Below are 27,134 nucleotides of genomic sequence, written 5' to 3' on the forward strand. Positions count from 1 at the left end.
GTCGAGGGAAAATCCCTCCAGGAAACACGCATGGCACAGATTTTTTATGAACATCTGCACGCCCTCCAGCTTCCCCTTCTAGACAAGCACATGGTTCAGCCCAAGTACTGGGTCTTTCTAATCTCTTCACCGTCCAGCATAAATGGTAAATCAGAAGAGTGAACAGTAATCCTACTGCTCTCACTCTCTGTCGCATGGAGGTGGAAGGGGGAGGGGAGGTTTAACTCTTTTGTGGCCTGAAAGAATCTCTGGAATCTCTCTCTCTCTGTGTGTGTGTTTTTAAAGATGTTGCTTAAGTGACAGGTCTGGAAAGAATTACCCAGGTTCCCAAGAAGTATGAGAAAAGATTTACCTGAGAGAAGGAGACTAAAAGAAAAATTCAGAAGCTTCTGTCACTGTTTGTTTGAAAAGATTTATGCTCCACCTTTCCATAATAGATTTCTGCCATTAGTAAAAGCAAATAAAAGGGGGGGGGATAAAATAGCATATTTCGAACAATTTGAAACAGCAGAGAATAAAATCACACCCTTCATGTGCCCAAGTGCTTCTGACCCCTATGATTCACCAATGAAAATGGCGGGAAAGAACAGTATGCTGAAATACTATTCCAAAGCCCTTTCCGAGCATGGAGAGGAGAGGACGTTGCGAGCAGGACCCTCCCACATTCGCGGGGGCTTCCCTTGCCCCCGCGAGAGTTGGGGAATCCCTGGGCGTGCCTGCAACCCAGCCCGCCAATCGGTGGGCGAGGGGAGGCGCGGCCTGGGCTACTTAAGGCCAGGCACGCCCAGGGACCGCCCTCTTTTCCCCTCGCCCCAACAGCTGAGCGGTTTTCCCATCCCACCCACCCTTAGGCTTAGCTAGAATTGGCCTTGCTATGGACTTCGGTTGGTCGCCGCAAGGGGCCTGGTAGGAATTTTTCCAAATTGGCGCACTTCCTGCCAGTTGGTTTTTTCGCCTACCTCGTAGCAATCGTCACAACTTTCACGGTGTTGGCGGTTAGGCATTGGCATGGGGCAAATTATAGGAAAAAGGAGGGGGGAAGGGAGCGCCATCACCTTCCCCCAATGAGAAGGGGTAGTCCGGTAGAGGACTCCCAGGGGGGGCGTGGCCTTGTCCGAAGCCTGGAGAGGTAGGGCCTCCGGCACGCCCCCGAGCGGTGACACCCGTGGGACCCTAGTTGGCGTACTTCAACAGGACTCCTGCGGTGTGTTCAACCCTTCCCGGTCACCATGCCGGGTAGTCGATAGAAGCCAATGCCTAAGGCCAATACCTTCAATTCCGTAATCAATAAAGTTGTGGCCTTTCACGCCCATTAACCTTAAAGCAACGTGTCCGTGTCTTCATTTCAACTGGGGGAGGAAACTTGCCACGCAAAGTTCATCACATGAGCAACAGTGGCATGTTCCACGGAAACTGTGGGGCAATTACAATGCAAAACTTCTGTAATGTTCTAGGTGGGTTAAAATATGCAAACATATATATTTTTTTTCTGGAAGCAATTAACATGCACATCAGTGCTATGTTTCTCCTTTTTTCTGGAAGTATATTTTATGTCATGCAAAATATTGCTTAAAACTCAATAGTTATGAAAGGAAACATGGGGGAAAATGTGGTTTGAAAGACAGAGAGAAAATGGGGAAAGTACTGGCTCTTCCCACTTTGGGCTTTGGCCCCGCCCAACCGTGGCATGGAGCCAGGCTTCAAACCAATTGCCCCTGAGGGAATGAATGCAGCCCTGGGGTCAAGATTTCTCACCCCTGACCTAAATTTTCTTCCATCTCATTTCCTTTATTTCAAGATAGTGTTTCACACACACACAAAAGCAACGTAACTGATCTTTATGATTCATCTCTCACCTCTGCTGTCAAGTAACTGGATTATGACATGCAGAAACAGTGTCGAGGGGCGAAGGCAGCAAATCAGACATGATTATTAAGTAAACAGAGAAATAGGTACTATAGTAAGAAAAGCGCAATGAGAATCTGAATTCTCCTTTGTAAATGATAAGCACACGCAAAAAAAATGTTGTCTAAGCAAAAGCTGAGAGGTGCAACTTGGATTCATAACAGGAACTGAAGCATAGCAGAGGTTCTCTGATGCATTAAGACAGCCCAAGTCAACAGAAAGTCTGGCTGTAACAGAGGCAGCGGGCTTGGAGAACATGACCTAGATAAGATACTTCAGCCATCCAAACAAGAGGAATCAGCAGCTTACACAGCCATGCACAGTTTCCTAAAAGGCTTGTAATTGTAGCCCCCACAGACTGCTCTTTCCCTTCCTCCTGTTTTTCTTTTATTTCTTACAAAGATAAGTCAATGCAAGAGATGAAATCAAGGGAAACAAAGGCAGGGGGAGAGATTGCGTGCCTTCCAACAGACTTTATTTAAACATCTATGAAAATCTAGAGTGGCTGCTTTCTAGTTGGAAGTCCTTGTTCAGTCTAGAGTGGCTGCTTTCTAGTTGGAAGTCCTTGTTCAGTCTCCACAGAAAATTTTAATACCCCCTTCCAAGCCCCCCGCTTATTTTGGTGGTGGCAAAAATAATAACAAAATAAAAGTAGTCACACATTGAAGATGGTGGAAACCACCTCCTCCCCAATCATCAGATCGATTATTATATTGGTGAAGAGATGTTGATCATCTCTGCTGGATCACCAGGCAAAACAGTTTAGCTATCCCAGATGTAGAACGTACATCTAGATACATACAAGATACACACACGAAGTCCTCCTGCCCTGAATGTTATTTAGGCCTGGCTTCCGGATCTTTCTAGCCACTTCTCCATTTTTATTTTAAAAAAGAAAGCTCCCCCCCCCAACAAAAACCATGCTGAAGGAAGGAAAAGGTGCTTGACATTTTGTTTTCTTTAGAAAGTCATAATAATTTTTAAAAGGTTGAAATATCAACAAGTCTGCTTTCCCCTCAAAGTGACCTCAAATACCAAAGGAAACATACTTTCTCTCAGTGCCTGAACAAACCGCAGTGAATTAATTCCGTGTTGTTAATGGCAAGGATGCAATTGCTCTGCAGACAACCCATCCAGATGTGGGGAAAATAACTTGAGGAGTTGGACAACTCAGCAAGCTGGGGCCTGTCACTTTGATGGTCTCCCTCAATCTGCCGCACATTTGCACACATCTCAAAATTAACCAGCAGTTTGGATAGGATTGCATAAACAGACCTCCAGACTACTGGAGGAGGGAGAACCTCTTATTTCTTTTCAAATGCCAGAAGAGGCCAGTTTATGGAACTGTGTTTTTTTTCCACACTTTTCAGTATGTTTGCCAACCTGGAAGAGTCACAAGCGAGTAAGCGATGAAAAATGAAAATGTGCAAAGTCACTCTCTCTCACCTCTCACAGGGCTGTTTTAGGGATGAAGAGAAGAGGGGGAGAACCACACCTGCCGCCATGGAGCAACTTAAGAGGGCAGGCGCAATAAAAATGTAATAAGAATTATAGCAACGAATTATGGCATTTTGTTTCAAGCTTACACTTCTGTACCTGCAGGTTAAAACAGTCTGACCCAAAAATATTGTGGAGTCTATGAAGCAGATCCACCATATCAACTAGAGGTCAGACTCCTGACACGATACAAATTTTAATAGCCTTCTCTGCTTGCAAGTAGCCCTGAGTTTTGATGCATTTATAGGAAGTGATAGAGACACACGTGAAGCCATTATCATACTATACTTTCTCCTCTGTCCAACCCAACTATTATTACCCATGTCATAAATGTAAAATTTGAAGTGATAACTAGAGTGGCTGTAGGAGAGGATTTTTTCCAATGCTTTTATCAAGAGACATCTTGACTTTATACATACAGTCATACCTTGGTTGACAAACATTTTGCGAGTCAAATGTTTTGGCTCCCAAAGACCGCAAACCCAGGAGTGTGTGTTCTGGTTTGCGAACATTTTTTGGAACCCAAACGTCCATCGCTGCTTCCACTGCTTCTGGTTCGCTGCAGGAGCTTCCTGCAGCCAATTGGAAGCCATGACTTGGTTTCCAAACGTTTTGCAAGTCAAACGGACTTCTGGAACAGATTCCATTCGACTTCCGAGGTATGACTGTATATTCCAACAGTATGATGGACCACGTTTTAAGCTCATCTCTTGAGACCACTCTAATTGGCTCCTTCTGTAGATGAGAGATGCTTCCATTTCACTTGATCATAATTCCAAAACAAATCTCCTGTACTTTTAATTATTCTTCACCTCTATCACTGGACAAGGAAGGCTATAGTGGAGATAAAGCTGTTGCTCAATAAATATTGGGATTTCAAATGAACTTTTCCTCCAATTCACTTAGTTCTGAATTACACACGTATGTGCATCGCTTGATACAGGACACCACTTGTCTCATCTTCTCCGTCCTTCACACTCATGGTTAGCAGTGCAGTGCTTCATTCATTTATATTGAATACATTTTTCTACTGCAATGGTATAACGGCTAAATTGCATGAAAGTGTCTCAGTACAATGAGTTTGCCATTCGCCAAATATAGGGTAAACAACACAGGCTGCTTGCAAAAGGAAAAGCAAGTACACTTTGCCCCCTTCCTTGTTAGTGTGTTATTGCAAAAAGTTTGCAAAGACCCTCCTTGCAATTTCCCTCTCCCCTCTTTATAAACATGTACTTTACGTATCAGAGAGCACTGCAATTGCCAACGGTCTGTGAAATCGATACAGTTATTTATTCCGCTGCATACGCTGTGTGTGGGTGTACGTGTACAAGACAAAGCTGTTGACTTACGGAATCGGGTTGAGTTTGTAATCCATGCAGAGAGCTCTGCTTTCCCTGGAGAAATCAGGATGTGAAGAAGCAAAGCTTTCTTCATTTTTGTTGATTCCTAAGTAGGCCAAATCACTTTGGAAGATAGCCAGGAGTTAATTTAATATTCATCTCTGACCTGTTTTATTCCTTCAAGGTTTCAGTATGAAGTTGGCTGAAAGCCTTTTTCTCTGTTTGCCTGAAAATGTATCACCATTAATGCTATCCCCCAAAGCACGATCTGCAGTGCACACATCAATAATGAATTCAGAACTACTGCTGCTTTCTTGTTCCATCAGCATATTACTGCAGGACCTTGATAGTCGCTACTCAGGTAATAGTCGTGTGCATATGTTAACATAAAAGTTTGGGGCCTGCTCTTAATTTCACTTCTCCCCCTCATTCCAGTTTATATGGCAGGTTGCAAGAGAATCTCTTCAGTTTCCTCAAGATGGTTCCTCAATCATATTTGTCAGAGCACAGCAGATGAGCGTAGCTGGCGGTATCATAACCCTTCTGGTAGCCACAGATGCAAGTAGTGACTGGACCTTCTCAGTCTTAAGTAGAGCAGAGTTGGGTTTGCATCTAGGCTGAGAACTTATCAGTCAGAAAGAGCTTTTGCAAATGCAAAAAGGCGCTACTGCAATGTGGAAATGGAAAAAAGGTGACCATAATTTTGCACCCAAGATAAAGCACTTTTGGCAGGCCTTGTTTCAAACCAATGGAATCCTTTGTAAAATCCTTGCTACTGTAATTGAATGATTTGTAATGTACAATGCAGAAAGAATGCACATGCACTTGGACACTGATGTGCACAATCTTTCCTCCAACTTTCCTCAGTGGGAAGGAATCTTACACATAAAACATTTGTACATGCCCATAGATGTGTTGACCACCTGCATGAAATTTAATGGGTCATAGGCATGGGCTGGCTATTGTAATACTGATTCCTCGTTTAATGTGGGTGTCATAGTCATATTATAATCATTTGTCATTTTATAATAGCTTCATTACCTACAAAATCATCTTGGAAAGTTCTCAGAGCTTCTAAGGGCATCCACTCACTATTTCACTGCCCATCACATTCACACCACAACTTCTGGATAAGGTAAAGGTAAAGGGACCCCTGACCATTAGGTCCAGTCGTGACCGACTCTGGGGTTGCGGCGCTCATCTTGCTTTATTGGCCGAGGGAGCCAGCGTACAGCTTCCGGGTCATGTGGCCAGCATGACTAAGCCACTTCTGGTGAACCAGAGCAGCGCACAGAAACGCTGTTTACCTTCCCACTGGAGCGGTACCTATTTATCTACTTGCACTTTGACGTGCTTCCAAACTGCTAGGTTGGCAGGAGCAGGGACCGAGCAACGGGAGCTCACCCCATTGCGGGGATTCAAACTGCCAGCCTTCTGATCGGCAAGTCCTAGGCTCTGTGGTTTAACCCACAGCGCCACCCGCGTCCCAACAACTTCTGGATAGTGAGTCTCAAATATTGCTTTGCAATTCTTATAAGGTATATTACTATGGGTTGTTATGAGAAACAGGTATCAGCTATCATCTTATCATGTAACATTTGCAGTTCTAAGCCAATGTGTTACTATGGCCACAACTCATTATTTTTAGTTTCAAAGCAGTGATCTCTTGGGAGTTCTTATGACAAGGGTCTACATAGACTACAACACTGCTGCACATTTGTAATCAATCTCCAGAAGACAATTATAGCACTAGCTGTAGGTGAGCATGCTTTAGTGCAGGGCTTCTCAAACTTTTGATCCCCAAGATCCTCTTGAGGGGGCTGAAAATTAATGAGGCCCACCAGTTACCTCATGGCAACCAGTCACAAAACAATGGTAGATGGAGACAGAGTCAAAATAAGCTGGCAATTCTCTTGCCTGCTCTTGCCACACTGAACTTGTATTCCATTCCCTGCCCCTGCCAGTTTATTTGATCCTTTCTTCCCTGTTCTTTTTACATTCAATTCTTCTATAACATATTTCTTCTCTCATCCCCTTTTTTTCTATTCCCAGTATATTGTTCTAAAGTGAAATATTTAGTGTATTTCTCTTTATAAGTTCCTCCAACACCTCTTCTCACCCCTTCCCCTCAGAGGAAGCAGACTTCTTCTTTCCCATCCCCTCCTGACCACCTTCCCTTAGCAGTTGGGGAGTTGCTGGTGTTTCCATTGGGCCAAACAAAAGGCTACAACAAGTGAGGAGGCACAGAATAGGCTTTGGGGCTGAGGCCCACCAGAAGGTGAAGCGAAGCTCACTGCTAGTTCCATCCCACTGTTTGAGAGATGCTGCTTTAGCGAGATTCTTACTCTATACTCGCTCCATCAATAAAAAGGGACAAACATTTACAGGATTTGCATAGGAGGAGGAAGAAAGACTTGTGGATTAGCAAATGTGAAAACTCAGTTGTGGTTTCCAAGGGCAGACCTTCCAAGTGTCCCTGTTTTCCAGGGACAGTCCTGGATTTAGAGAAGCCTTCCCGGTTTCCAATTTGATCCCAGAATGTCCCGCTTTTCCTTAGGACGTCCCTATTTTCATTGGAGAAATGCTGGAGGGTATGCAATGGCAGACTCAAATGTTGAGCAAGCTGACTTCCACTTGTATAACACGCTAGCGCAGGTGGAAGTCCGTTCTGCTTGTGCATGGCTGGTGTTGTGGGGTGTGTGTGTGTGTCTGTCTAGATAGACAGACACACACACAAAAACAACAGCAACAATGCAGCCACATTTTTATTGAAACTCTTGTGATTGTCTATTCCTGCCAGAGCATCACGGAGCTGACTCAAAGCAGCCCAACATAGCTGGTCTGATCCATCAGCTGTAGACAAGCTGTTCCAGTGTGTGAAGCAAACTGCTGCTTGTCTGCCAATAAAATACTGTTTGGTTCATTCTTACACGAGTGCTTGGATTTACAGCCCAGCCTGTCGAGCCTGAAGCGGAACAGCCGCTGCACCAAGAGGGGTGTAAAACTTTATTCCATCCATTCAACATGGCCTTAACATCTGATCTTCAGGAAGCAGGACAACACAGCCTTCAACATTTAAAAAAAGAGACATGGATGTAACAGATTTGGCTAAGCCCCATTTTATTTTTCTCTGATTGAAAGGGAATTCCCACTTGACTTGCAGCCAAATCTTCTTGGCCTGAGGCCATCTTCAGGCCATGTAAGCCAGAACAGACCTAGAATCTACTCTTGGAAGGGTGTTAGTGCTTGAATAAATGGCATCCTTCCCAATGAAGTCAGCACTGCTCCACCAGTATGTGAAAGCAGTCTGACACCTATTTTCTTGGTGGGATGTGTTAGATCTTTGACCTGTTTGTAAATCTCAAGGATATGGCTACTTGGTGCCCCAGTTCCACAGAGTCACCACAAGTCCCCAGCTCCACAGAGGTGTTGCTGCTTTAATAAAAAATATCATTTCCAAAGACTTCATATAACACAATGTATAACAAAAAAATAAACCCAAGGAAGAGTCAAGGAAGAGCATACAAACATAATGTAGTACACTAATTTCTATGCAGAGAATGCTGTTTATAAACTGCTTATAGGGATTTTTGTTTTGTTTTGTTCTAGTAAGTGTGTGTAAATCCTGCTAAATAAAATAGATGTCATCATGGTTGTATCTATTTTTCTTCAGGATAGGGTGGTCCAATGCAAAAATAAAATGAAATAAAATAATTCTACACCTTTAACAGAAGAGTATATTTCGGCAGGTGGAGCAACTCCCTTCCATCCTGTCTTGGTTTTCCTCCTCTGCGCAGTAGTCAGTATTACGTACCCAGTGAGCACGCTCAGTCCTGGTCAGCTCATTTTGGGGAGAGGTGTTTCCCTCCATGTTGAAGTTTTCTTCTCTTCATTTTGGGGCTGGATGCAAAGGTCACTCTTGTACCTAACCCTAGCGACAATAAAATATTTGATTTTTCTCCCATCGATGTTTATGGCTAGCTCCCACTTCTGCCTTTGGGAATGTTTAAAAATAGGTAGTTAGAAAGATAAAAGCCAAAGTGGAGTTGTGTGTGTGATCCAGAAGAAAGCAGCAGGTTGGGTAGCTGGGAGGGACAGAGCCATGCCTGATTCCTGTTTGGATCCAAGGCTGTGGCCATGAGAGAAGCAAGTCCCTTTTGGAGTGTGAATGCTGGGAGCCCCTTCATCTCAGGCTCACGTTGTATATAAGCATAAATAACCATATATCATAAAGACACCACAGTATCCATTGTTCCTCATTATGAGTAAACCAAACCCTGGGTTAAGGGCCTGGCACACTTAGAATCTCTCACTGCTCAGCGTTTGGGGTGGCGTGCAACAGTGCCATCACAGAAAGTCAAAGTATTTGACAGGTACAACACAGCTACAATATTTGTGCTTCAGTAGCATCTAAAATGGCTTTAATTGGGAACAAGAAGGAAGGAAAGAAGAAGAATCTGAGAACAGCGGGACCAAAAGTTCATAAAGGACTGGACCAAATTTGTAAATAATTTGAAAGACAATTGTATTCCATCAAATACATTGGTAGGATTGCAAGAAGTTTTGTAAGGAAAGGTACAAAAACCATTGCAGATAAGAATAAGAATGTATGATATTTTAATGTTTTTGATTTTAAAGCAATGGTTAAATAGTGAAAATGCAGAAATTTGAAATGAAAGATAGGAAATCATAAGGAAGGGTTGGAGGAAGTCAGGGCCCTAAAAAGCCAAAATGTGTAACATAAGAGGAGACATTGCAATGGAAAGTATTATTGTAAAACTAATAAAAATGATATGGGGAAAAAGAAAGAAGGAAATAAGGAAAGAAAATAGTCACAGTTATGTTAAAACAGCAACTGCTTAACCTCTCCTGAGGTGAAGAAGTCAAATGATAAGGCTCTGGATGAGGACTCAAAGGAGCGGAAAACAGAGTCCATATAAATTAACTCCAAATCTCCTTATGCCGATTAATTTACATTAATTTGAAAGTAGCTTTTTCACATAGTTTTGTGGGGCATAATGCAAGACAGTAGACATACAATCTTTTGGGGGGGGCGGGTTTACAAATTATTTGTATTATGTAGTTACCCAATGATTTTACGGTTGTTGTTTTTCTGAAAAGCCGTCAGTGAGGGAGGCACAGTCATGGATTTATCTACCACCTCCTGACCAGGCCTCAGGAAAAGATTGTGCTGATTGGAAAACTAAGTCAAGTGAATTAACCCATGTTGGATTTGGCATTAGCTAGAAAATCCTTCAAATATGATTACAAGCCTCTCCCCGCCCCTTATTTTAAATCCAAGTTAGGTTTCCCAATACAGTCACGGAAGATTTGTTTTGCTTCAGACATTAAATTGGCTGTAGGTTAACATCCCTCGCAAAAGGCTCCTCTCTCATATACAGAAACAACTCTTTAAAAGAAAAAGAAAAAAAAAGACACTTCGTTCAAATGCTGTGGTGGCCTTCTTTTGCAATCTTGGGGAAGGACTAAAGCTCAGTGTCAGGGCACAGGGATTATAATACAGAATATCCCAGCTTCACTCCTCAGCACCTCCAGTTACGCCTGGGAAGGTCTCCTGCCTAACACCCTGGAAAGTTCCTGCCATTCAGTGTTGATAATAAAGAGCTGGGTGGAACAATGGTTTGACTCACTGTAAGGCAGTTTCCTGCGTTCCTCTCCTTGCACTCAAGGTACAAGGTTGTGTGGTGTCAAGGTTCCCATCAGCTAATTACTGCTCCCATTATCTCATCTCTTTAGCTGGACTCCATCCAAACCAAACACCCCAGTGTGACTCTGCTCAGCATCATGTGACTCCAAACTTTAAGGGTACAGCAAAATAATACAGGAAGCAGGGGTGCCAAAGAGTTCTGTCAGAAACAGAACTGGGAGTGGAAATGGCCACAATGTGCATGTCTGCCCGAGGTCAGGAACACAAATCACACAAGTGAATATGAGCGGTATTTTTCATTGTGTCTTTAGTCTGCAAGCACAGCATAAATAATTATTATTTTCTGCATGGTTTTTGATGTTTCTCTTCCACTGAGATGTATTGAAGTTAATCACATAATGAAATGAATGATTCGTTACATTACATTTCGGCCATAGTGAATAGTGAGGTGAATGACACAGATTTTAGCAGAAGCCGAAGAGTAGTGGAATGGAAACAGCGCTGATTGCAAGGAAGGGACAGAAATCGCTGGCTGCTTACATCCCTAGCAGGAAGTAACTAGTCAACTAATGCAGATAAAAAGGTTCAGCAATAATCAGGTGACATATTTTCCTACTCTGATCTTGCTTAGGTGTGTTCCTCCTTAGTAGCACATTAACCCAGCCCTGATTTTCACATGAAATTTTGTACTCAGTTCAAAATATCAGCACCTCAGAGGCAAAGCTAGATGTGATACTCTCCATGCCTGATCCAGATTGCGATCATAGTTGGAAGTGACAGAGCTTTAGCTCTTTGCCCATTGCCCTGCTGCAGTCTTGATCCAGATCATGCTCCAGCCACTCAATTTTGTTGCCTTTTTTCTCCACTCTTGGTCTTTCAATTAGATCTGTGTGCATGCAAATGTACTTGCACACATACAGTGTGTCTGGAGCAGTCTTTGGCTTAGCTGGTTGGTTCTGGAACCATTACATGTTATTTGAGTGTCACTGGCAGACAAGGAGTCCAATTCCATTAATATCTCATGCCAGGTTCTGCATTTCTGGGTTCTGGTTCTTCACAATAGAGCCAAAGCATTCTATAATCCATAATGTCAATGCAACAAGCAAACAAAACAATGCTGCAAATGTAAGAAGAGGGTACAATTGTCAGACTTATTTCTGGGAGGGGATCCTGTGCTCTTTAAAAGCTGCACGACTGGAGGAAATTCATCAGGTCGAGCTTTTCCGTGACTGCCGTGCAAAGTTTGCCTTGCAACCTAAGTACCAGCACATGGTTATGATTCAAACTAATCTACAGCTGCATATCTGTACAGATATATTGTGAAGTACATGACTTAAGAGAGAGTATTGAAAATTTGTGCCATAAGTACAGTGGTACCTCGGGTTACGTATGCTTCAGGTTACATACGCTTCAGGTTACACACTAACCCAGAAATATTACCTCAGGTTAAGAACTTTGCTTCAGGATGAGAACAGAAATCGTGCTCCGGCAGCGTGGCGGCAGCAGGAGGCACCATTAGCTAAAGTGGTGCTTCAGGTTAAGAACAGTTTGAGGTTAAGAACGGACCGCCGGAACGAATTAAGTACTTAACCTGAGGTACCACTGTACTACCATTGCATGTCCATTTTAAATATGCTCTTTCTTCTAAATACCATAGTGCTAAAGTTAGCAAGTCAATGTTCTGCTCACATGGCAAGGGGTGCTGGCCTATTAAGAAAATGAAATGATAAAACAAACGTCTGGCAATGCTTCAGATCAAATACCAAAAACCTTGAACTGCCACTATTCATTGGAGACTCAAAGCTCTGAAGATGGAGGCCTACCCACATTTTTTACATTATGAAGCAGATGGAAGCTGTAATCCTCTCAACAGCACAATGGCGCTCCCCCACCTCCGCCCCACCAACAGTAGCAGGTGACAAGCTCATTTCCACAAAATGTTTTCCGCTTCTGTCCAACGGACCAACAATGTTCAGATGGAAAGGAGATGAACTGAGCAGCCTACAGATGCAGTGTAGAGAAAAGAAGCAACCAAACTATTACAAAACCTAGAACTCCTACACTGGCCTGATGATTGGCATCTAGTTAGAGGCAGTTTGGTGCTAACCAAGGTGCTGATCATGCTGTTGCAGAAAAACCTGGGTTTTACAAACTTCGTTGAGCACAGATCTTGAAGATGCCAAGGCAAAGTCGAAGTTGGTATTGTATCCATCTCTGTCTACTAGACCAAGTTCAAATATAGACAATTTATCAAGACAGAAGACCATCTTTCCCCAGCTTGGTGCTCTCAGCTGTTTTGGTCTACAAGCTCACTTGACCAAAGGTCAAGATTGGTGGGGGCTTAAAATATCTGCAGAGCATCAGGTTAGTGAAGGCTGGTGAAGCAAAAACATTCTAAACATGGTGGATGTGATTCAAACATCTCTTCTTCGTGCTGAAAACAAATGCCTTGGAATGCAGCAAATGTGTATTCAAATAATTTCCAATGCACCTGGAATGTTAATATTCCATCTGAATATTACCCTGCTGGAGGAAGCTTACTTAAGAGTCTGATTCAGAACACTAGCTGTTGCATAGTGACTGACTACTCACCTCCAAGAAGGCCCTATGCCAGTGCAGATGTCTATGTTGATACATAGGGTAGATCTTTCACATCAGCGTGGGACTACAGAGCAGCCACAAGCAAATCTGAGATTACTGCTATGCAGACCCAACCTTGTCTATCCACAGCTCTGTAGGATAGACAGGCAGCAAAGCTTTGGAATACGGGAGGCTGGAAACCACAGGAGGGGAGAAAGCTCATGTTCTGCTCCCTTGTATCCCATAGGCATCACTACAGTGTTTTGGCCACATGAATTGGCCTTTACAATGAGAGGCACTCCAATACTGCATTGCTGATGAGGGCTTGCTTTAAAATGCAAACAACAAGCTTTGGAGAGGTGGTTTTTCTTGAGGCCAGGTATGCAGAGAATGTATTAAATCTTCCCTACCCCCAACAGCCCTTCACCTTTGCAAGGCTGTGCAGGCTTCCTTCCTCACAGCTACTTACATCATTTTAAAATGCCATTAGTTTCATTAATGCAATTGACTTCATGTCTCTAGTTTGGTCTTAGGTTTTTGTTTATTTATTTCTTCCCTTCAGTACTCCAAATATTCTCTAAATCCTACCCTTTATTAATTTCTAACTGTCCCTAACTCTAGCAGTTATGGGTGCCCTTGCACCTCCAAACTCCGTTACCCAGATCTGTAACAAATTGTATTCATTTTTGCTCTATTTCTTCTATCGACTTCTGAGAAAGCAGCAACTCTGTTTATTCCGTAATGTGTTGACAGCCGTTTTAAGGCTACTTTAGAATCTGGAGCAGACCTTTAAAAATAACCATCAGACATAGAGACATTAAAAATGTATAGCAGAGAGAGAGAGAGCATGAGAGCAACATTTGCTTTTAGTTTTCTTGTTCAAACTACATATTAGACAGCAAGGGAAGCGTTTTCGGCGAGTTAGCAGATTTAAATATCTCCAGAAATTAAATAAATAACTAATCAAAGTCTAATTTAGGGGACGGGGGAAGAAACAATTTCTTACACTTTAATTTTGGAAGGGGAACGTTAGCATCTGCTATAGGCTACAATATACATTTCACTACAGTCATACCTCGGGTTACAGACTCTTCAGGTTGTGTGTTTTCCGGTTGCGTGCCGCGCCGAACCCGGAAGTACCGGAACAGGCTACTTCTGGGTTTTGGCGGCTGTGTATGCACAGAAGCACTAAATCGCGCTTTGAGCATGCACAGAAGCGCCAAATCACAACTCGTGCATGCGCAGATACGGTGTTGCGGGTTGTGAACGTGACTCCTGCACGGATCACATTCACAACCTGAGCGTCCACTGTATACTTTATGCACATTAAATGTTAACCCTTCATGTCAGATGGGGCATTGGTATCCCCATGCTACTTTAAACATTGGAAGGTAGAAATCCTAATCAGATACCATTGTGTGATTCAGGATATTTTTGTGAACCAAAGCATTTGACCTGTGCTATGTCATGCTGAAGAGAGGCGCCCCCTATTGGGCAAACACATCCCTCTCTCTCCCCACCCCCAATTCCGACAAAGAGCAGATAGCTTGTGTGATTTAAATTATATGTAAAATATAAAAAGCTTCTATGGAAACAGCATGTTTCAAACTCTGTTGGCCTTATTATTATTTTTATTATTATTACCTCAAACATGCTGTATTTTCTATCATCAATCACCTTTTCAGGGAACTTCTCTTGTACTTCGAGCTTAACGCTGAGCAAAAGTGTCAAGAAGAAGGGAAGTGTCCTATTAAAGTTCCTACAAAACTAAATAGGACATGTGGTATATAGTCATAAAAATTTCCCTGCAAGAAAGGCCCACTCTTGTTTTGCTAACCACACATCTCTCTCTCTCTGTGTGTCTCTGTCTCTCTCTCTCACACACACCACGATTGCTTCTTTTTAAAACTGAAAAACCCTTAATGAGGACTCAACTCTCTGATCATACCAGCTGCCTTTTCCACCCTTGTTCAGCTCTACAATATCCTTTAATGCCATGATCAGAACTGTATACAGTATTCCAAGAGTGGTTTCACCATAGATTTACAGTTGCAAGTTTTATTTTTCCATCCCTTTCCAGATAATCTGTAGCACGGAATTTGCCCTTTCCAGCATTCCAGAGATGCATTGTAGCATTTAGAAAGATTTTCACACAGGAGCGTATTCAAAGATAAGATTTGCCTCAAGTATCTCTGAGCTGGTAGTATCCCGTGTGCTCTGCTGAATGTGTGCATCACACCTCAGACAGACAAACTTTGTCTGCTCTCTGCAAGCACAAGCCAGAATAAATGAGTCACAATTAAATCCCATTCAGATCAATGGTTCAATATTAGGTGTTTGATGAAGGACTGATATGGTATGCAGTATCCCTTAGATCTCTCTTTGCACTTGACTGGGGCTGCTATGAATTTCACCCTTCAAGTGAGGATAGAGGTGGCAATCGTGTTTATGCAATCAAGTTCCATGCCTATGAATCACAGAAGCATCATCCAATGGCTAAGGAAACTCTTTGTTGTGCACACAATTTTGTTCTATTAATCTAGAACCATGTAATCTTCCCTAAAGAACAAGATTAAAATAGTTTATGAAATGCAGAATGTATCATCACTTTTGAAGTTTATTTTATCTAGCAAGTTTGGGGTTGTTGTTGTTGTTATAGTTGTCCTTGACTGAACTGCGTAATCTTCTCCTTTTGGCTTTACTTTGTACATCTTCAGTTCTATCAAGATTTACTAAAAGCTTAGAAAGCCAGACATCGCCATAACATGTTGGCAAAGTTGTCAAAACAAATAAAGGCAAACAAGAAAGCAACATGCTTCAGAAGAGACTTATTTAGGGTGAGAACAGATTTACAAAGAAGTGCAGTAGGAAGCTACAAAATCTCCCCTGCTTCTCAAATATAGCTCAGACAAACAACAGATGTCCTTGCACTATATTCTGGGTAGGATCCAGACATAGTCAGGCTTAGAGCACACCCACGGAAATCAAAAGGACTAAAAATCCTCCTTCATTTCAATGGGTCCACTCTAAGAATCCAAACCACTACCTCCCCTCCAAAATCACAGAGTTTGGGTCCCTATCATAAAATGACTAATAAATGGCAGAAAGATTATTCTCACCTTACACTCCAACAATCCAACACCTTACACTCCAACAAGCCAACAATTCCATTTCTGTGACATCATTTCCTGCTCCACCCACATATCAGAACATGGCTTCCTGGTACTACAGAAGAGCCATTAACAGGACAATCCTATGCATGTTTACTCAGAAGTAAAATCCCACTGTGTGTAATAAAGTGTCCACAGGAATGTGGTTTTAGCTGTAGTATTTAATTCCCCCACTGTTATATTGGCTCTTCAATCATCCAAACTTATATTGACTTTTGTATCTCATTTTGTGAAATAAGCACAGCAATCCAAGTCTATATTTCAAATATCAACGCAGCTAATAACTTGGGAATTCTGAATAGCTTCCCACATATAGACATGCATGGAATACAGTGGATCATTACAGGGGGTAGCTTGGGTACAGATAAGGACTTAAAAAAATGAGAGTTTTCAAAAGGCATTGCAATGGAGCAGGTGCTTCCAGTTGTATAACAGAAAAGTAATTGTAAGATCGGTTTTGGCCTACAGGCTCTTTTTATGGCTATGTCCATAAAATCTTTCTAGTAGTCTGTACTTAACTGTATGAACACACAATAGGGTCTTTCCTTAACTGTTCTCTCTATGGAAAGTCAGGTCAATGGAGTAAATGATACCTTAATGTTTCTTTTTCAAAGTCAGGATGACTCGAAAAGCAGACTACTTATGATGCCTCTGAGCAGCTTCCTAGGACTCTATTCCTTTGGTCCATTCTAAACTTCTGATTTACAAAATGATAAATATTCAGCCAACTGGAAAAAGACAGGGGGGAAGCACAGGTTGGTTAAACTCTCCTAGGAAACACTAGAACCAAATGCAATTTTTGTTTCAAAGCCATAGCACGAAGTATTGTAAACCGCTTTACAATGCACATCTCCATCTTTGCATGCAACTTTCCTATTAAAATAAGTAGAATGTGCCTGTATGGGTAAGACACTCTGTGGTGGCAAGCTTTAAGTTGACTATATTAGGCATTTTCCCTAACTGAAATAGTAACTGGTAGGATTGTCACCTGGTTAAGAAAATCATGTTGGGCTAATAAACTGAGTGAACATTGTAGCTCCAATAAGTAGGCAATGGAACAAGTTTCTTGAGAAGATGTGAAGTTGTCTTCTTTGCTTGGTTATGAAGGCCAACAAACTCAAGTTAAAGCTGGTCCAGTTTTAAAGCCTCACACCAACAAACATTAAGCGATGATCTCAAAAGTGATGGTTACACTTCTCAACCCCAGGGGAAGAGGGTGGGCGATAGAGACTGTCCCATGAATATGACCTCTTTGTTTTAAAAGAAAGTTAAACTCTGACCTACTTTTTGAAAACATCCTCACTCTTACCAGCTCTTGCTTTGCTCATTTTCTTTTCTTGCTTCCCTTTCTTTCCCCCACGAGCCTTCTCCAAGGATTTATCACAACAGTTCGAACAGATCTGACCACGGTGTCATCTTAATAGACTCCAGCAATGCGGGGATATTGCAGATTGTGACAACATAAAACAATCCCACCCCCAGTGCAAAAATAAAACAAAAACCAGAAAAGAAATGCCTGCACTCTTTGAAAACAAACTAATAAATAAATAAAAGCATTTGCACATCTTCTCTGGTGTGACATGGCAATATGGCACTGAATACTTATATAAAAACACCAATAAACATTTCAGGAATTCTATATTAAATCAAATGTAGCTAGTCTCCAGTCAGTTTATTTTCATAGAATCATAGAATCATAGAGTTGGAAGAGACCACAAGGGCCATCGAGTCCAACCCCCTGCCAAGCAGGAAACACCATCAGAGCACTCCTGACATATGGTTGTCAAGCCTCTGCTTAAAGACCTCCAAAGAAGGAGACTCCACCACACTCCTTGGCAGCAAATTCCACTGTCGAACAGCTCTTACTGTCAGGAAGTTCTTCCTAATGTTTAGGTGGAATCTTCTTTCTTGTAGTTTGGAACCATTGCTCCGTGACCGCTTCTCTGGAGCAGCAGAAAACAACCTTTCTCCCTCCTCTATGTGACATCCTTTTATATATTTGAACATGGCTATCATATCACCCCTTAACCTCCTCTTCTCCAGGCTAAACATGACCATTTTGGTTGCCCTCCTCTGGACACGTTCCAGTTTGTCAGTGTCCTTCTTGAACTGTGGTGCCCAGAACTGGACACAGTACTCCAGGTGAGGTCTGACCAGAGCAGAATATAGTGGCACTATTACTTCCCTTGATCTAGATGTTATACTCCTATTGATGCAGCCCAGAATTGCATTGGCTTTTTTAGCTGCCGCGTCACACTGTTGGCTCATGTCAAGTTTGTGGTCAACCAAGACTCCTAGATCCTTTTCACATGTACTGCTCTCAAGCCAGGTGTCACCCATCTTGTATTTGTGCCTCTCATTTTTTTTTGCCCAAGTGCAATACTTTACATTTCTCCCTGTTAAAATTCATCTTGTTTGTTTTGGCCCAGTTCTCTAATCTGTCAAAGTCGTTTTGTAGTGTGATCCTGTCCTCTGGGGTGTTTGCCACCCCTCCCAGTTTGGTGTTGTCAGGGACAGGTGTCATCTGCAAATTTGATCAGGATGCCCTTGAGTCCATCATCCAAGTCATTGATAAAGATGTTGAATAAGACCGGGCCCAAGACAGAACCCTGTGGCACCCCACTAGTCACTCTTCTCCAGGATGAAGAGGAACCATTGATGAGCACCCTTTGGGTTCGGTCAGTCAGCCAGTTACAAATCCACTGAGTGGTAGCATAGTCAAGTCCACATTTTACCAGCTTCTTTATAAGAATATCATGGGGCACCTTGTCAAATGCCTTGCTGAAATCAAGGTAGACTACATCCACTGCGTTCCCTTCATCTACCAGGCTTGTAATTCTGTCAAAAAACGAGATCAGGTTAGTCTGACATGACTTATTTTTCAGAAATCCATGCTGACTATTGGTGATCACAGTATTCCTTTCTAGGTGCTCACAGACTGTTTGCTTAATGATCTGCTCCAGAATCTTCCCTGGTATTGATGTCAGACTGACTGGGCAGTAATTATTTGGGTCCTCTCTTTTGCCCTTTTTGAAAATAGGGACAACATTTGCCCTCCTCCAATCTGCCGGGACTTCGCCTGTTCTCCAGGAATTCTCAAAGATGACTGCCAGTGGTTCTGAGATCACATCTGCCAGTTCTTTTAATACTCTTGGATGCAGTTCATCTGGCCCTGGAGACTTGAATACATCTAAACTAGCCAAGTATTCTTGTACGATCTCCTTAGTTATTCTGGGCTGTGTTTCCTCTGCTGAATCATTTGCTCCAAATTCTTCAGGTTGGGCATTGTTTTCTTTATCAGAGAAGACTGAGGCAAAGAAGGCATTGAGGAGTTCAGCCCTTTCTGTGTCCCCTGTTTGCATTTCACCATCTTCTCCTCTGAGTGACCCCACGGTTTCTTTGTTCTTCCTTTTGCTACGAACATACCCATAAAAGCCTTTTTTGTTGCTTTTAACCTCTCTAGCAAGCCTGAGTTCATTCTGTGCTTTAGCTTTTCTGACTTTGTGTCTACACGTGCTGGCTATTTGTTTGAATTCCTCTTTGGTGGTTTCCCCCCTTTTCCATTTTTTGTACACATCCTTTTTTAATCTTAACTCAGTTAAAAGTTCTTTAGATAGCCACCCTGGCTTCTTTAGGCACCTTCCATGTTTCCGTCTCATTGGTATTGCCTGAAGTTGTGCTTTTACTATCTCCCTCTTAACAAACTCCCAGCCATCATGAACTCCCTTTCCTTTTAGTATTACTGTCCATGGGATCTCACCCAGCACTTCCCTAAGTTTTATGAAGTCGGCTTTCTTAAAGTCAAAAAATTGAGTCCTAGTATGCTTGGCTGCTCCTTTCCGCTGTATAGTAAACTTCAGAAGAGCATGATCACTCGCGCCTAATGATCCTTCCACTTCTACCCCACTAACCAGGTCATCAACATTGGTTAGGACCAGATCTAAAATGGCTGTTCCTCTTGTTGCTTCTCCGACTTTCTGGACAACAAAGTTGTCTGCAAGGCCAGTGAGGAATCTGTTTGACCTTATGCTCTTGGCTGAGTTTGACATCCAGCAAATATCTGGGTAATTGAAGTCCCCCATTACTACTATCTCCCTTCCTTTTGCATGCTTGGCCATCTGTTCCAGGAAGGCATCATCTATGTCCTCCGTTTGGCTTGGGGATCTATAGTAAACTCCCACAATGAGGTCCCTGTTATTCTTCTCTCCCTTAATTTTGACCCAAATGCTCTCACTTTGGCTCCGAGGTTCTAAATCTTGGATCTCTTCACAGGTATACACATCCCTGACATATAACGCCACTCCTCCTCCTTTCTTGTCTGGTCTGTTTCTCTGAAATAGATTGTATCCCTCCATTCTTACATTCCAGTCATGGGACTTATCCCACCAGGTTTCAGTGATGCCTATTATGTCATATTTAGTTTGCTGTACCAAGAGCTCAAGCTCATCTTGTTTATTTCCCATGCTTTGCGCATTAGTGTACAGACATTGAAGTCCATTAATCATTCCCCCGTGTCTCTTATTTAAGGATTTTTTCCTCCCACCACTAGGTCTGCGTGCTGTTTGCTCCATTTGGTCTATGACATTTGGATGATCATCTTCATCAATTGATAGACTCCTACCTTCAGGAGCACTGTCTTCCTCCCCCACATTAGTCAGTTTAAAGCCCTCCTGATGAGGTTTCTGAGATTTTTGGCAAAAACATTCCTCCCAACCGTTGTGAGGTGCAGCCCATCGCTTGCCAGAAGTCCATCTTCAAGAAACTGCAGTCCGTGATCTAAGAATCCAAACCGTTCCTGTTTACACCATTTGCGAAGCCAGCTGTTCACTTCCACTATTTTTCTCTCTCTCCCTGGGCCATGTCGTTCAACTGGGAGGACAGATGAGATGACAATTTGTGCATTTAATTGCTTCAATTTCCTGCCCAGAGCCTCATAGTCTCTTTTGATCTTCTGGAGGCTATTGCTTGCAGTGTCATTGGTTCCCACATGAACCAAGAGGAAGGGGTATTTGTCAGTGGGTTTTATGATTCCTTGCAGTCGTTCAGTTACATCTTGGATCTTAGCCCCGGGGAGACAGCACACTTCCCGAGACATCTTGTCAGGCCCACAGATCACTGCTTCTGTTCCCCTCAGTAGGGAATCCCCTATCACCACTACACGCCTCCTCTTAGGTTTGGTCGGGGTTCTTCCATGAGCTGTCCGTTCCAAGGTCGCCTGCACATTCCCTGAGGACTGACTTTGCAGCTCGTCTTCATATACCTGATCGACTGTAATGAGGGAGAGATCCTCAAATTTTGGGCTTCTTTTTTTCATTCCCCATAACTGGAAGGCTTGAGGCCAAATTTTAACTGAATGTAGCATAGCCACAGGCAGTAGCGGTTGGCAGAGCATCTTATGTGTCACTGCAGCTTACAGGGAAGAAGAGGAGCAAGGTGGCTGCAAAGGTGGAAACACTGGAAACTGCTCCTTTGCCAACCTTGTCACTGCTTCACCTGCTCCTAGCAGTGCCTCCAGCAGCTGGAGATCAGATAGGCCCCCCTGACTGCCACTAGCCCCAGGGCTGGTTTTACTCAGATTTATGGCCCTTATCCACCAGGAGCTGTGCAGTCAGTATAGTAGGCCCAACCCTTCCTTCCAGTTGAGGTCAGACAGGTCCCCTTCCCTGTTGAACTTCTGGCACCTGTCCAAAACCTTTTATAAAAAATTCCAGTGAGCATTTTGACAGAAATCTCATTTTAATCATTTTTTTATAAAAATTCTGCATTTTATTACTCGAATACCCTTATGGGGCAATTAGTTAAGTGGTGTGTGTGTGTGTGTGTGTGTGTGTGTGTGTGTATATATAATAAATAAATAGATAGATAGGTAGATAGATAGAGGGATGGATGGATAGATAGATGATAGATAAGTGAAGCAGGTGGGGGTGTAATTTCTCCATCAGGTCATTTTACTGATCTGTTTCTTTTCCCTGCCTCCACGGGCTATTTCCTTGGGAGATGGGGAGGGAAAGGGTCCTCATGCTATTGCCCTGATCAAGTTCCCCATTTACGTTTCTTTAAAAAGAAAAGAAAAGAAGTAACACTTTTTTGGTCATGGATCTCCTGGCAGAATCTCCTTGTGGTTTCGCCCTAAGACAAGTACCGGTACCTTAACGATATGCATGACTTGCATAAATTAATTTGAACTGACATAGTTAATATCTTCTTTCCCTGCTTCATGCTACACACACTGTTACCTGTAGGAAACTCTAACATTCCTCAAGATGGGAGCAATGAAGATTTTAGACCTTATAACTTATATCTTGATTACCTCAGGACGCTCATGAAACAACCAGCTGTGAAACAGCTGCCTTTGATCTCTTGAGTTAGCCTTGTAGCTCAGAGACAGCTGCTTCTAACCGCAACCTTGAGCTGTACCTGGTCTATTAGCTCCACGTTTATGGGATGTGACCTTTAACTTGTGACTTTTGCTCATGTTTCAAGTTTGAAATTGGCTTCCTGCTTGCTGATTAAAGGTTAGCTGTTAATGGGAAGGCATTGGATACCCTATTTATTATTGTGCTAATTTGCGTGTAATTTCTCGGTTTAGATCGATTCTGTTCATGTACACATACGTGGAGATTTACATAGTGTGTGTGGCTTTGTTAAATGTTAAAGGTGCAAACATTAAAGCAGTTTCCCCGAAATCCTTTTGGATGCCTGCTGCATCTATCAACATAGGATGGAATTCCATATCGCACTATTACAAATGTTCTGTCTGCACAAGTATATCATCTTGCAAGATGGAACAATACCCTCCCCCCATATAATGTTCTGGGGGTGTGTGTCTTCCAACACCCCCCAAGTGAATTGTGGGGGTACATGGGGAAGGAATGGGGAACTACATCAAATCCCTGGTACAGGTAGGAGAAGGGAGAAGGAGAAGGAGATTACCAACTATATTTGTGAGTTTCTCTAAAATTTAAAGCATCGGGGTATCTGATCTCCTTAAAGTCATTGGGAGAATGATCACACACATATCTCCTCTACCCTCACAAGCCCCCCAATAGTCCAGTCAACACTTTTATTGTTGTAAATCATGGACTAGGAACCCGTGACCCTCAAAATGTTGGATTCCAGTTCCCATCATCTCTGACCATGGACCATGCTGACTGAGGCTGCGTTCACATTCCTATTTACTGTACATTCACAGTGTTTCCAATGCTGGGCTTTTAATCAGTATTCACACAAAGGTATCCCAAAACCACGTGTCTTCTGTAGCTTGTTACAAGCTATATTACCGTTCAAGGCATTGTTTCTCAAACTAGCTTAACACAGATTGGAGTCCTTAAGCAGTTCCTAATTCATCTCTAGCCAAGAGATGAACATCTGCATAAAGACATCCTGCCCTGTTAATGCCCCAAGGTGAGCACACCTTGAGGTTTATGGAGTCCAACAACATGGGGGGGGGTTTCAGGTCCTCCATCCCCATTGTAAACACAGAAAACTATGCATACTAACACACCAATCCCATATTTGCTAGCATGCCAACAAATAGTAGGCTGAACAGGTAGATCAATCCTGGACTCAAAATTACTGCCATGTGGCTCTTCTGCAACATTTAAATAAGTACACAATCCAGTAGTGAATTAAGTGTCTTTAAACTCTTGGATTTCAACTGACTTCAGCATGCCTTGCTAACTCAATGTGGGACTGAAAGTGCAGTGTTTAAAGTCAATAAATTCATAGCTCTGGAATTTAACCTCCCACTCCCATCACTTACTGGTACATTTAAAACAGGTTCTTTCTCCTAAGCTTTCAGACAGAAAGGAAATTCTGAAAACTGAACTCCCAGTCTTGTTTGACATGATCAATTAAGTAAAGATGTCTAATTTGCAAGGAGAGCCAATGTAGTTGTCAGGACTCCAACTCCTATCATCTCTGACCACAAGCCATACCAGTTGGTGCTGATGGGACTTGCAGTCCAAAACATTGACGGCCCTGACTTATGGAGACAGACTAGGCTACAACCAATGGCTTTATTATTCAAAATGCACTTGTGATGTTTTGTCTAAGACACTGGTGCAAATTCAGTGATTGCCATCTTTTGGTTTTGTCCTGTTTAAGCAGCTATGTATAGTACACAACATAAATTTGCAGGGCGTTTCATGCGTTCAGAGGCTCAGAAATGAAATAGCTCAGTCTATACCAGGGTCCTAGCATGCATACATGCACCCCAAGCACTGAGAAACCTATGCTGGTAGGCCTCCTGCTTTTAAGCCATAGGGAGGTACAGAGGCATCACACATGCTCCCAGCTCGGGCCTGGCAGAGGCCTTAAATGAGGGACTCCACTGAATCTTGTGTGCCACACTCGGCAGGCAGACCCAAGTTCCACATGTGCAATACGTCAGTAAGAAAAGCTAGCCTGAAATGCATTTTGCACAGTTGAGGAGCGAGAGTGGGCTTTATTTTTATTTTTGTAATTGTAGCAGTAGTTGCATGCTGGTAAGCAACAGGGGCAAGATACGTATGAAGACACTGCAGTACAGAAAGCAAGAGCAAAATCACACACACACACACACACACACTCTTCTAAGTCATCTGGCTCTTATTCCTCTGGAGATACTAACTTCATTGTGTGCTGTAACAGACAGAGCAGTTAATCCCCCTCCATCCGATTATGCCTGCCTTCTTCTCAGTGACCGAGTTAGCTTTCAGTTTCTAGCTGCCCAATGTCAGAGGTGACACTTTAACTCTGTAATCTTTAATGCAATGCTTAGCCACAGAGCAAACAAGGCAAACAATAGCGACCTCTGATTAAGAAAATCCTTCCGGCCATTTCCTAGCCATGCCTATTTTTGCCATTATTTTTTTTAAACCAAGCAAACAAACAAATACAACATGTTTCCATTCCACCCTGTTCTGAAAACCCATGAGCCTCTTTGTCTCAATACAGAACTGGACAGCTCCCCTTCCTAAATCAGGAGACGTGGGGACACATGAACGAGAACCGTTCCTTGAAATTAGCCCTCACCCAAACCTGGTCTGCTTCCAATGCTTTGGGATAAAATGCCCCACCAACATGAGCCTGTGTTCAGACAACACAGTAAACCAAATTTTGGCTTAGCTTGCTGCAGTACAGCAGTAAAACAGAGAACAAAACAGCTGTGAGCTCCTCTCTGGGAGCTTGCACTTTTACTTGTTTGTGCTAAACCATGGTTTGGTCTAGCATTGTGTGCAAACAAAGTCATGGGCAGAGCTCCTTGACAGTGACTTCAATAGAATATGAATGGCCTAATTATGTGCATGGTGGTACCCTTAACAGAGCTGTGCAGTTCCACATAAAAAGAGAACTACTTCAAGCTTTTGTTTTGCTAGCACCTTCAGATTTTATTTTATTTTTTCTCACTGGGTACTCGTGGTTGGAATATTCCTGCTCAATGGCTTTTAATGACTGGTCCCTAGCTGCAGGTCCCTAGGACGCAGGTGGCGCTGTGGGTTAAAGCCTCAGCGCCTAGGGCTTGCCGATCGAAAGGTCGGCGGTTTGAATCCCTGCGGCGGGGTGCGCTCCCGCTGCTCGGTCCCAGCGCCTGCCAACCTAGCAGTTCGAAAGCACCTCCGGGTGCAAGTAGATAAATAGGGACCGCTTACCAGCGGGAAGGTAAACGGCGTTTCCGTGTGCGGCTCTGGCCAGAGCAGCGATGTCACGCTGGCCACGTGACCCGGAAGTGTCTCCGGACAGCGCTGGCCCCTGGCCTCTTAAGTGAGATGGACGCACAACCCCAGAGTCTGTCAAGACTGGCCCGTACGGGCAGGGGTACCTTTACCTTTACCTTTACCCTAGCTGCTGACGTCATTTATCATGCCCTGAAGAAAAAGTCTGCAACTGAATGTAGCCAGCAAAGAAGGTGGACATCAGAGGACTTGCAGTTGACCAGGCAGTTCCAAGGATATGCTGTGCTTTGCGAAGGAAAGCTTTCTGATACTTTAAAAGCTGGCATTATCTGTTTTGGTGCTTGCTCAACTTGTGGATTTTTAAATTACTGAGTAGAAATTTAATAAGTAAATAATAATTAACAAATAAATGAAGAGATGCTATAAAAATGTTAAAAGAAACTGCTCCTGTAAATAGTTCCGCCTCTCCATCTCAGAATTTCTTAGTTCTTGGGTAAGTGGAGACCTACATAACACAGTGAAACACTCGAGCAGCAAGGGGCAAGGAGACGAATCATGTAAAGTTTTCCCTTTGCCCCTTATTAAAATCCCAGAAACCCTGTCAAATATGGCAACCTCACTCTGTATTCTAACTCATACAAAGCCATACCTGCAGCCCACCAGACACATCTTTCCAAAAGAGATGACTTTCTAGGCTCCCTCCTTCCTTCTCTCTCCTGGTGATTTCTGCTGCCATTAGCAGAAGGCTGCTACTGCTGCCGCTGCCTGGAATTAAGGCGGCAGATTAGAAATGTTAAAAATATGCCATTTTTCTCTCTTGCTCTGTCTTTGGGAACCTGTTTTTCAGGCAATGCGTGTGTACTGAAAACAAACATAAAAGGAAGATACATCTCCTGTGCAGCAGTGAAAGCGTGAGTGTGTAAAAGACTGGGGACCTCTCAGAATTCCTTGAAGCGCTATTGCTCTCTGAGACCTTCCTTACACCTCACACCCATCCACAGACCTTCTGCATGCAGGCATATAGGAAAGAAAAACCTGGCTTCTCCTTTTCGTTTTCCTCTTATCTTTTTTTTTTGGGGGGGGGATCCCTTAGCTGGCACAGTGGCAAGCCTTTCTTCCTTCAAGTGAGAAATCTACCTCAAACAAGAAATCATCACCCAAGGGGGATCGGACAAATTGATAGGAGGATAAGCCACTACTGGCTGTAAATACTGGCAGCTATGAAACATCATGAACAAGGAACCTTTGCATCTGCCCCTGCATGAACCTCGCATGGCTTGACCATAAATCCACAGCCCAGGTTAGTCTGGAGGGACAC

At 43.0% G+C, this 27,134-nt stretch overlaps 1 protein-coding gene and 1 long non-coding RNA gene across 3 annotated transcripts in view; both read right to left on the reverse strand.

Moving 5' to 3' along the window:
• The window catches only part of NHS (NHS actin remodeling regulator), a 243,826-nt gene that overhangs the window by 66,706 nt on the left and 149,986 nt on the right, over positions 1 to 27,134 (reverse strand). The window lies entirely within an intron of this gene.
• LOC307214519 lies at positions 13,510 to 16,320 on the reverse strand. Its single transcript, XR_013838182.1, has 2 exons — positions 16,110 to 16,320; positions 13,510 to 13,777 (listed from the first exon to the last, which is right to left on the reverse strand). It is a non-coding gene; the product is annotated as an uncharacterized lncRNA (long non-coding RNA).

The sequence above is a fragment of the Podarcis cretensis genome, assembly GCF_951804945.1.
Source record: "Podarcis cretensis genome assembly, chromosome: 4".
Taxonomy (NCBI): domain Eukaryota; kingdom Metazoa; phylum Chordata; class Lepidosauria; order Squamata; family Lacertidae; genus Podarcis; species Podarcis cretensis.